The sequence below is a fragment of the Podarcis erhardii genome (genome assembly GCF_964252035.2).
Source record: "Podarcis erhardii genome assembly, chromosome: 1".
Lineage (NCBI taxonomy): Eukaryota > Metazoa > Chordata > Lepidosauria > Squamata > Lacertidae > Podarcis > Podarcis erhardii.
In genome coordinates, this window is record NC_138497.1 from 45878974 (window position 1) to 45889538 (window position 10565).

At 43.7% G+C, this 10565-nt stretch overlaps 1 protein-coding gene across 2 annotated transcripts in view; it reads right to left on the minus strand.

Moving 5' to 3' along the window:
* Positions 1 to 9711, minus strand: part of TTBK2 (tau tubulin kinase 2) — a 48383-nt gene extending 38672 nt beyond the window's left edge. The window contains exon 1 of one of the 2 annotated variants that reach the window (XR_014151041.1): positions 9072 to 9711. The gene's annotated coding sequence lies outside the window, so the exon portion shown is untranslated. Of the gene's footprint in view, positions 1 to 8155; positions 8176 to 9071 lie in introns of those variants that run through there. The other variant, XM_081839525.1, reaches the window with a different exon arrangement.
* Positions 9712 to 10565: the final 854 nt, after the last annotated feature.

Consider the following 10565-nt stretch of genomic DNA (forward strand, 5'->3'; position numbering starts at 1 on the left):
TTTACGTAGTGAAGTCAGCTTTCTGCTGTGTGTGTAAGTACGTTCCTTTAGAAATAAAAGTATCTGCAACAGATACCTTTTAAAAAGTTGTAAAGCTTTATGCCAGTTGAAGAGTGTTATCCCTGCCTCAAATGAGCAACATTAGAATATAACATTAATTCTTCTCAATTCTTTCATACACATCAAACTAATTCTTGTAACAGCCCTGTGGATAATCCATTATCCTTTTAACACCCCATACTATATGCAGGAGGGTTAAGCTGAGAACCATTGACTTGTATAAGGCTAAAAAAATGAGGTCAGGGCCAAGGTTGTGTTCTCTACATAAACCCTTACCATATCAGATTTCCTTTATTCTAACTCCTCTCTGACCTTCAACACCAAATTATTTCATCAGAGATTGGTAAGAGTTTCTTATCCCCCGCCAGACCACACTCACTATGAAGTCCATTGAAATAGATTATTTTCTCCTTTAAGAAAGCTGTATTACAACTTATATAATAGGACAAAATATACCTTCTATCAATAATGGATCGTTGACAGCTACAGGAGAAACCACTATACAATTCAATGGAGAAAAATACTCACACTATTATCGACGCAAAAATTATTGTAGGTGTCAGATACCCACTGATAGCAAATCTACAGCTCATGTGCAGCAACTTTTAATCTTGGAGGCAATTCACCAGTAGGGTCAGGTGCTTATATATAAACAAAGAGATCTTCCACAGCTTTAGTAGCTCACTAGGCCAATTGCTATTGACAGAGATATTGTGAGTGGGTAAGTTTGCACAGGAGTGCACTCCCATAGAAGGATGCAATATGCAGCTGGAAAAATTGGGAAAACTCAAGTAGCAACAACGGCCAGAAGTGTTTTTTACCAGCTTAAGCTGATATATCAGCTGAGACTATCTGGAGAGCATGGAGCCTGTCTCAGTTGCCCATGCACTAGCAGTATCCAGGCTGAACTACTATAAGGCACACTTTAAAGACTGAGGCAAAATGCGCCTAGCTATTGGTGACGGCAAGGCAAGTGAAACAAGCTTTGCACCTATATTATACCAAAAGAGGCCAAAGATGATGAGCCACAGAAAAACCCTATAATGTGTGGGAAAACGGTTTCTCATATTCATCACAATTTTTTCAACACTTGAGCTCCAACTGTTGACTCAACTGTTTTGACAACTGCCTGCAGCTCCACAAACTGCAACCAAGCTGAAGGATGTTTCATTGGGTGGAGAATGTTTAGAAGAAGTTATCACAATAGACTGCATAATTTTCATATCCAAGCACAATTCAAAGTCTTGGTGTTGACCTTTAAAGTCCTAAACAGCTTCAGCCCTGTATACCTGAAGGAGCGTCTCCACCCCCATTGTTCAGCTTGGACACTGAGGTCCCCAGCTCCACGGGCCTTCTGGCAGTTCCCTCATTGAGAGAAGTGAAGTTACAGGGAAACAGGCAGAGGGCCTTCTCAGTTATTGCATCCACCCTGTGGAACGCCTTCCTGTCAGATGTCAAAGAACTAAACAATTATATGACTTTTCGTAGACAGCCCTGTTTTGGGAAGCTTTTAATGTGTGACATTTTGTTCTTTTATATTTTGTTGGAAGCTGCCCAAAGTGGCTGCAGTAACCCAGTCAGATGTGTGGGGTATAAGAAATGAATTATTATTATTATTATTATTATTATTATTATTATTATTACTACTACTATATCTCCATAACATCTGAATCAGGAGAGGCCACACAGCTCCTGGACTGGTACCTGGACACAGTGGTGCCACAATGCTGGCAAAATGGAGGCACTGTGGGTGAGTGGTTCCCATGCTTCAATGTAAGAATTGGCACTTTTATGTGTGCTGCACAATACTCATTTTGCAGCTCTAAGAAATTTATCTTTTAGCATGGCATTACCTATACTACCTGCCTACTGACATTAGACAAATGCCTTCACTATACTCTTTTTCGAGCCTGCTTAAAACGTTTTTGTTTAGGTAGGCCTATGCAGACATATAGAAGCATAGAATCGTAGAGTTGGAAGGGACCCTGAGAATCATCAAGTCCAACCCCCTGCAATGCAGGAATATGCAGCTGTCCCTTATGGGGATCAAACATGCAACCTTGGCATTATCAGCACCACACTCTAACCAACTGAGTTGATGTTGAAATGCATTCTTTTTTGATGTTAATTTTAATTATTTTTAAATGTTTTAACTGTTTTTATTGATAGTTTTACTATTTCTTGTGAACAACTTAGAGGCTTTACTAAAATCAAGTGGTATTTAAATTTTGTTAATAAAAAATATATATATTGTTATGAATGTGAATGGGCACTTGTATCGGGCTTATGGACTCCTCCTCCATGCACAAAGGGAGGAGACCAAAGCTTCTACTTGCTGTTCGCTACAAACTGTCAGTTCCCATTTCATATGAATATGAGGAACTGTGGCTTGTTCAAGCTATTGTTTGTGTTCCTGTCCCAAAAAATGTGCTTTATTGCATGGAAGAGATATAGGAGGATTTCAAACCCTGTCAGCAAATATGCCTGAAAAGTGACTGTTGCCAGGGTCATGCTGGGATGTGTCATGATGATTTACACTGCTGAATGCAGTTTGGTGGATTTGTGACCACCTAAGTAGTGGAATGATGCCTTGGAGACATTCTGCCATCACTATGCATTGATTGGGACATTCTACCATCACCATGCACTGATTGGTTGCTTCTATGCATGATTGATGAAACGGTGATGACGCACCAAGCTACAATTAGTATGTGTCAGCAATGTTGCCACAGATGCTGTGTGCATATGTACACAGAGTGTTACTACATTTTCTGTAGTTTAAAGCAATATCATTTTGCCTTTTCTCCTAAGCACATGTAGAATCCTGACTTCCCTAAGCTAACATTCCACCAGTATTAAGGCACCATAGGTTTGTTTCTCCCATAACATATTGCTGAACTTTGGAGATTTGTTGTACAATAACTAATACAAGTTCAACATAATATTTCCATACATACTGCTTTGGAGCAGACAATTCTTAATGATTCTTGCTCACCCATAAACAAGAAACAAAAGAAATCCATGGTTTATATTTATTGAAACCACAGGCAGACTACCAATGCAAGAATCACAATAATTTTTTCCTCTCAGATTTAACTGACTTTGCTTGACCTCCATATAGAGGAGTGTGAAAGAACTACAGATACTATTTATAACCATGATTTCACATATCTGTAGCACCTACTGCATTTATGGACAACTATTTAAACTAACCATCTAATCAACTACCAGAAATGTTGTGACCATTGTTTTAGCATTCTCAATATTTAATGACAGGTGGTGAATAAAAATAAACAGTGTTACAAATGTAGAGATAGAAGAACAAGAAGCCCAAAAAAAATAATCCGGGAAGCTATTAAGAAAAGGATCAATCCCTTTTAACCTATTAGGAAAGGAAACACTGCAGTCACCTTTACAAAACAGCAAAATCCCCTATTGAGCATTGTGTTATTTTGTTTAAGAATGTTTATAGCCTGTCCTTCAACTTGATAGATCCCAGAACAGGGTACAAAATATAAATTTATAAAATCACATAGAATAAAGGTAAAGGTAAAGGTAAAGGTAAAGGGACCCCTGACCATTAGGTCCAGTCGTGACTGACTCTGGGGTTGCGGCGCTCATCTCGCTCTATGGGCCGAGGGAGCAGACAGCTTCCGGGTCATGTGGCCAGCATGACTAAGCCGCTTCTGGCAAACCAGAGCAGCGCACGGAAACGCCGTTTACCTTCCCGCTGGAGCGTTTCCTATTTATCTACTTGCACTTTGGCATGCTTTCGAACTGCTAGGTTGGCAGGAGCTGGGCCCGAGCAACGGGAGCTCACCCCGTCACAGGGATTCAAACCGCCGACCTTCTGATCAGCAAGTCCTAGGCTCTGTAGTTTAACCCACAGCACCACCTGTGTCCCTAAGAATAAAAGGCAACCATAAAACCAATGCGAACAGTTTGAGCAGCTAAAACAATAGAGCAGGCAATCCTATCACTAAAAAATAATATACTAAAATTCTGGTTGTGCCCGGGAAAAAGTCACTACATATCCCCCAACCATTTGTACACAGAGAAGAGCTCCTTGGAATATCTTAGGGCATGGACAGGATGCTATGGAGACAAGCTATGGAGATCTTTGGACCCCAAGCTGTTTATCACTTTATGGTAAACAGCACTAGCAATTTGAATACAGCCCAGAAGCATATAGGCAGGCAGTGTAACTCCCTCAGAATCAGTATGATGAGATTTCATTTGGATGAACTAGTCAACAATCTTACAGCATGTTCTGCATGAACTGCTGCTTCCATCTCAACTTCTTGGGCACCCCAACACAAAACACATTATAGTAACCAAAATAGGAGCTTACCAGGGCATGCATCACTATGGCAAAGCCATCTCTTGTGAAGGAATGGCCATAGCCAAGGAACTAATTGAAGCTGGAAAAGGACATGACACTTGGTGCCACTGAGGCCATATGGGCTCAGTTACGAAGCTGGATCTTGAAGTACCACCAGTCTACATACCTGACACCTCAAGGAGAAGGCAAGCCCCTCTAAAGCAAGGTGTGCAGCCAGTTCCTGGATATAAGAACTACCTACCCACAACACCTCTTTATTATAGCAATTCCATTTTAGTTTACTGACTTTCATCCAGCCTATTGTTTTTGTTATATGCCAGCTAATACAGACACTATTTTTCAAGTAATTAATACTAAAGAATGTAGCCATCATCCAAAGATGTATCCAAGAGCTAGCTCATTCCCAATGAAAGTTCTGATGTCGCTCCCTTTGAACACAACATTCCTACACTTTATCACAAATGGCTTTTGAAAATCCAAGCCAAAAGCTTCCTTGGACATGAGGAACCAGTTAACAGTTCTTTTAATTCCAGTATTGCAGCATCAGTACTACTGCTATCTCCACACTGAATTTTCCATGAAGATATTATTTTAAAAACCCACACCACTCTTGAGAAGGAAGAGAGATTTATAGTTTTGTAAACAAAATAGATTCTCCTCAGTGAGCTGTAATGCTTTCCATATTACATCACAATTCATACAGAATAAGTGTGGACATGCCTAGACCCCACTCACTTTTGCCAACAAGCACATCCATGTTGAATGACATTTCATTGCCCAATCAGGCAATGAAATCAGAGCCACATCAGGCCACTACAATCCTCACCACAATGCAACTCCTTCCACACCACAAGAAACTAATGCTACATACCAAGATGCAAAGGTGAATCATTAAGGCTATATGAAGTACAATTAATTTTAAATTTAGGAAAATATGCTTGGGTCTGCAGTTGCCCTTCCATGAATAGAAGAAAGGGCTCCTTCTGCTTATGGAAAGGCCTTTGCTCCAGCTGAGATTTCCACTTGCAGAAGGAGGAAGTCAACTCAACCTTTCCCCCACAGTCCCACACTTGTCCTCCATAGCAAGAAAGGCCTCCTCCAGTTCTACCAGCAGGTATCTTATGAATTAAGTTCTGTTCATAAGATCTCAGGATTCAAAGCAGAATTGGGGCAGAAGGAATCTTTTTACTGAAAAGTATTGACATATTCCATCCAGTGTACTATCCAAAAAAGAAACCCAACACACTAGCACTAGCAGATCATTTTACAATATATGTTTCCAATAAACTTAAAGCAATGTAACATTTTTCAAATGTTACTGGCGGGGGGGGGGGCAACATGTTTTTATGGCCCAAATATCAAAGACTATTCAAATACAGTAATCATTAATTCTAATTAAAAACCAGCAATATATGAACACTGAAATTCTTCCAAAGCTATTTAAAAAACCGAATGTTCTGTCTCTTTAAGAGATGCTAGACACAGCTTATCCAACAGAAAAACAAGGAATAAATCAATGTACTGCATAGTTTATGTCAAGCCATTATAACACACCAGCTTTCTGTTTTGCAACTTGTAATAATTGTATTCTGCTGCCACCGCCACCACTCCTAAAATAAAACTCTAGGACTGCGTTTTTAGTAAGGTCATGTGAACCTTACACTTAGAACAGATCACATCAGTCAGATTAAAATTTTCGTCAGCTGAGAGATACAGTCACAGACAAACTGGTGAACTGGAACACGGTAGTCATTCTGAACAAGTTATAATCTGTTTGTATTTAACCAAGCTTTTATCCGATAAAAAAGTCTATTAAGTTCCAAAAATATATTCTTTGTATTTTACCAGCCTAGGAAGTGTTTTATGCTTTTCTTACTAAATTAGGATGCATTGTGCAACTTGTTTACTCCAAACTCAGTTCTTAAAAGTATGGAGATGTTTTCCCTAAGAAGACAGTGTGAAGGAGGTATAAGCTGCATCCTAACCTTCACAGCGGGTGGCGCGGTGGGTTAAACCACAGAGCCTAGGGCTTGCCGATCAGAAGGTCGCGGTTCAAATCCCCGCAACGGGGTGAGCTCCCGTTGTTCGGTCCCAGCTCCTACCAACCTAGCAGTTTGAAAGCATGCCAGTGCAAGTAGATAAATAGGTACCACTCTGGCGGGAAGGTAAACGGCGTTTCCGTGCACTGCTCTGGTTCACCAGAAGCGGCTTAGTCAAGCTGGCCACATGACCCGGAAGTTGTACGCCGGCTCCCTTGGCCAATAAAGCGAGATGAGCGCCGCAACCCCAGAGTCGTCCGCGACTGGACCTAATGGTCAGGGGTCCCTTTACCTTTAACCTTCACACCAACCCCATTTTGTGCATCATTTTTTCTTGAATGGACGTGTTAGAAGACACACACAGTACATCCCACCCATTCAGATTCTGCAATAATCCCTTCCAGTACCTGCCCACCACAAAACCTTAAACCCCAGACCAGTAAAGCATCCCATCCCTTGTTTTCCACATGCTTTCTTCAGTCTAAAGGACTTCAAAGCTCCCTTGCTTTTTTTGAACCCCAAGAGAACAAGTGATGCCAAATACTGTATTTCATTATTATGATATTTTTTCTCTTTTGTCTTGGGGCAAATCTGCATAAGTTTCTTCTACTTCCCATATGAGCACACAACCAAAGGAAGGCAAGATTACTATTCACAAGACTTGATCAGAGACCAGGGATCAGTTCCAAACATTTAAAGAAAGAATCCCACTGAAAATATTTTGAAACAGCTACTCACAGAAATTTATGTAAACTCAAGCCTTGGCACATCTCACTTATAATTTAAATATTGATTATCAGTGCCAAGAACATTTGATATAGTGCAGGATATTCTGCACTAATATCAGACTCTCTTTCTCTGGGTAAGTGCTATTCTGTCATATTCTTTACTTCACTGCTTTCACCATGAAAGTTTTCAACATTGTGGTCGGGCAAAAAAAAGGATTCTAGATGACACAATATATAAAATATACTGCAAAGGTTTTTGAAAGTTACGGGTCCTTTAAAATATTCACCTTCATTGTTGTAGTTCATTTGATACTTCTCTGCAAATGCATTTTCAATGACTGGTTTAAATACATCAGAAAAAAATTACTTTATCTCATTTTACACACCTTGGGCTGCAACCCTATGCACAGTTACCTGGGAGTATATCCAGTTTATCTAAGTGGGGCTTATTTCTGAACAAACAACAGCAATAAACACAAAAGGTCAAGACCACACTAAGCAAAAAATGTGAAATGTATATAATCTTTATAAGAATAACAATTGCTGGCTTAAAAACCATTTGGTATGTCCCAATCACAGAAGCAAATTTAAAACGTTACCTGCTATAGCCTAAAATAATTATTTCCTGACTAACCAACATCAGAGCAAGTTTATTTATTTCAAGAAATTTATAAACTGCTTGATTATTTTTTAAAATCTGAAGTCATCTACATATATTAGTCTTAAATAACTTGTATGGCAGGATATATCTGTGATATATCTTACTGTTACTAACAGAAAATGCTAATCTCAAAGCATCTATATTTTAGCAACATTCTGAAACCCACCAATACTTGGTGCTATACTTAAGGTTAAGTATCATTTAACCATCCCTCTTGCTGTTTCATGGCAGAAAGACACAACATTGCCAACCCTCTCTAGCAGATTTTCTCTACACCCATTGCTGGCAGTTGGTCTCTTTAAAGATCTCTGGCAGAGGACCATACCTCTCTCTTTTAAAAGAAAGTCTATGTATCTGTATTCATATCTTCATGCAACTGCTGATAGCAGCGGCAATGTTTAGCCTCAGCCTCCATCTGCCTGTATGCCAGAGCATATTTGTATTACTAAAGGAAACACAGAAGCATCAACATTAGCAGATTTACAAGTCAAGCAGCCTAGTTTCCCCCTCCGGGAGCAATGAAAGAAAGGCAGGGAAAGCCAGACCTTTGCCGAAATAAGCGAAAGAACTCTTTTCCCACCACCCCGCAGAGCCTATATTTTTGCAGCAGAACCGCTCTCAAACCGCGAGAGCATCACTTGACATTTCATCGGTACCAGGCAGGAAACTTCTGCGATGCGCCTCACCGCTGCTGCCCAGTTACCAAACACCCACAACGAGCAGCTCCCCCGCTCCCCAACCCTGCAAAGCGAACAGAGGGGGCCTTAGGAGAAGACACACCAGAAGTGGCCAAGCGCTGCCAGATCTTCTCCCATCCGAGGCTGGGAGATGATTCCGCCCCCCCTAATAATGCAGCATCCCCGCCCCCCTCCTTGCCCCTGCACGGAAAACCGGGATAAATAACCGGCGGGACGAAATTACGAGTGATGCTCTGAAGGTTACCCTCCGTGTAGCCGCCGCCTCCTCCTCCTCCGATCCCAGAAACCCGGCACTGCTCCCTCCGCTCTTAAGCTCTACCAGAGGCGCATCCCGCGAGGCCCCGCCAAATCCCCCCCCCCTCCCGGCGCCTCCGATAGCAGCATCCCTCCCGCCGCCCCCGCCCCCCGACCAGGCGGGCCGGCGGCACTTGCGCACACCCCGCCGAAGCGGCCTTTCGCTGGCTGGGGGAGGCCAAAGGCCGGGTGACGACCGCGCTCCCCCCCCCATGCCCCGCTCGCCAGCCCCTGAGGGGAAGCGCCTACCTGGAACGCAGCGGCCGGCGCTCCTTCCCCCTCAGAGCGAGGCCGGCGCGGGGTTCACTCTTCCTCTCGAGGGCCTCCGAGGAGAGAAGGAAACGCGGCTGAGGTGGTGGCCGGGGGGGGGGGCGGGAGAGGCGATATTACCGGTTGTCCCACGGCGCCCTCCGGTTCAGCCCGGCGCAGCCCAGCAGCAGGCTCCTGCCCATGGCTTGCGAGCAAGCGGCGCCGTCGTCGCCTCCGCTGTCTCTATGGTGACTGCGGGGCCGGGCCGGACTAGGCGCAGGGAGAGAGCCGCGAGGCGCAGGGACCGGCGGGCGGGGCAGCTAACGGAGGCGCAGGCAATCCAGTCAGCGGCTCAGCGGCAGTCGCCGAACGGCCGTTGTCTCTGTCGCTGCAGGGTTAACCGCTTCGTCGCCAACTCTCCGCCGCCTCAGCTGCAGTCCCCGCAGGACGCGACTGGCCCGTCCCCCTCGCTCCTCGCTCGCTCTACCTTCGCAACAAGCCCCCTCCTTTTCCCTTGCCCTCCATCCAAGGGCCAGTGAGCCAGCTATTCCCTCAAGGGTGCCCGCCCACCCTTCCGACGCCTTGAAACGCTATTGGGTCGTTCGCGAGGAGCCCGTTGAGCAGATTGGACAGCGGCCCCATCAGTCGTCCCGGCGGGCGGCCGTCTCTTAGAAACGCCGCTGTGCTCACGTTTGCTTATGAGGCGAATCCAGCGAGTTTGTTCGTACTGCGCTGATCTGAAGAGAATTCTGGGAATTGTAGTTTAGCCCGGCCTTTGTCGGAAAGGGTCTTTTAAGGATTTCTCTAATGGTAGCTTGCAGAGAGGTGGTGGTTGGTGGCTGCGTCATGGGGGCTTGACAGATGGCTGTCGATGTTCTCTTACACGCTGGGGTTTCCTCTTTTTTGGAATATTAAAGTACCGAAACGCGCTGGTAAAAGCCATTTGTTTTCCCGTAACAAAAAGGGAGAAAACATTTATTGCTATGAGCCACTCAGAATTAAGGCTGCAGAAGCCACTAAGCTGGGAAATATACTGAAAAATAAAATGTTTTTGGTGAGGTCTTTAGTAAAAAGTGCAATATGTAATTGTTTATGCGGTGTATCCAAAGTAAGCTGGGGAAACCCAAAGAGAAAAAACCTTGGGCTCAATCTCATTAAAAAAACAAGCATCAGTGTCCAATGGCAGTAGACACACACACAGAAAGGGGCTGAAAAGATAACTGCCCCACATTCTTCCATAATTTTTGTGGAAGGATATTTCTGTGTCCTAACATGGTCCACCATGAGTGCTCACTGGAAGGACAGATCCTGAAGCTGAGGCTCCAATACTTTGGCCACCTCATGAGAAGAGAAGACTCCCTGGAAAAGACCCTCATGTTGGGCAAGATGGAGGGCACAAGGAGAAGGGGACGACAGAAGACAAGATGGTTGGACAGTGTTCTCGAAGCTACCAGCATGAGTTTGACCAAACTGCAGGAGGCAGTGGAAGACAGG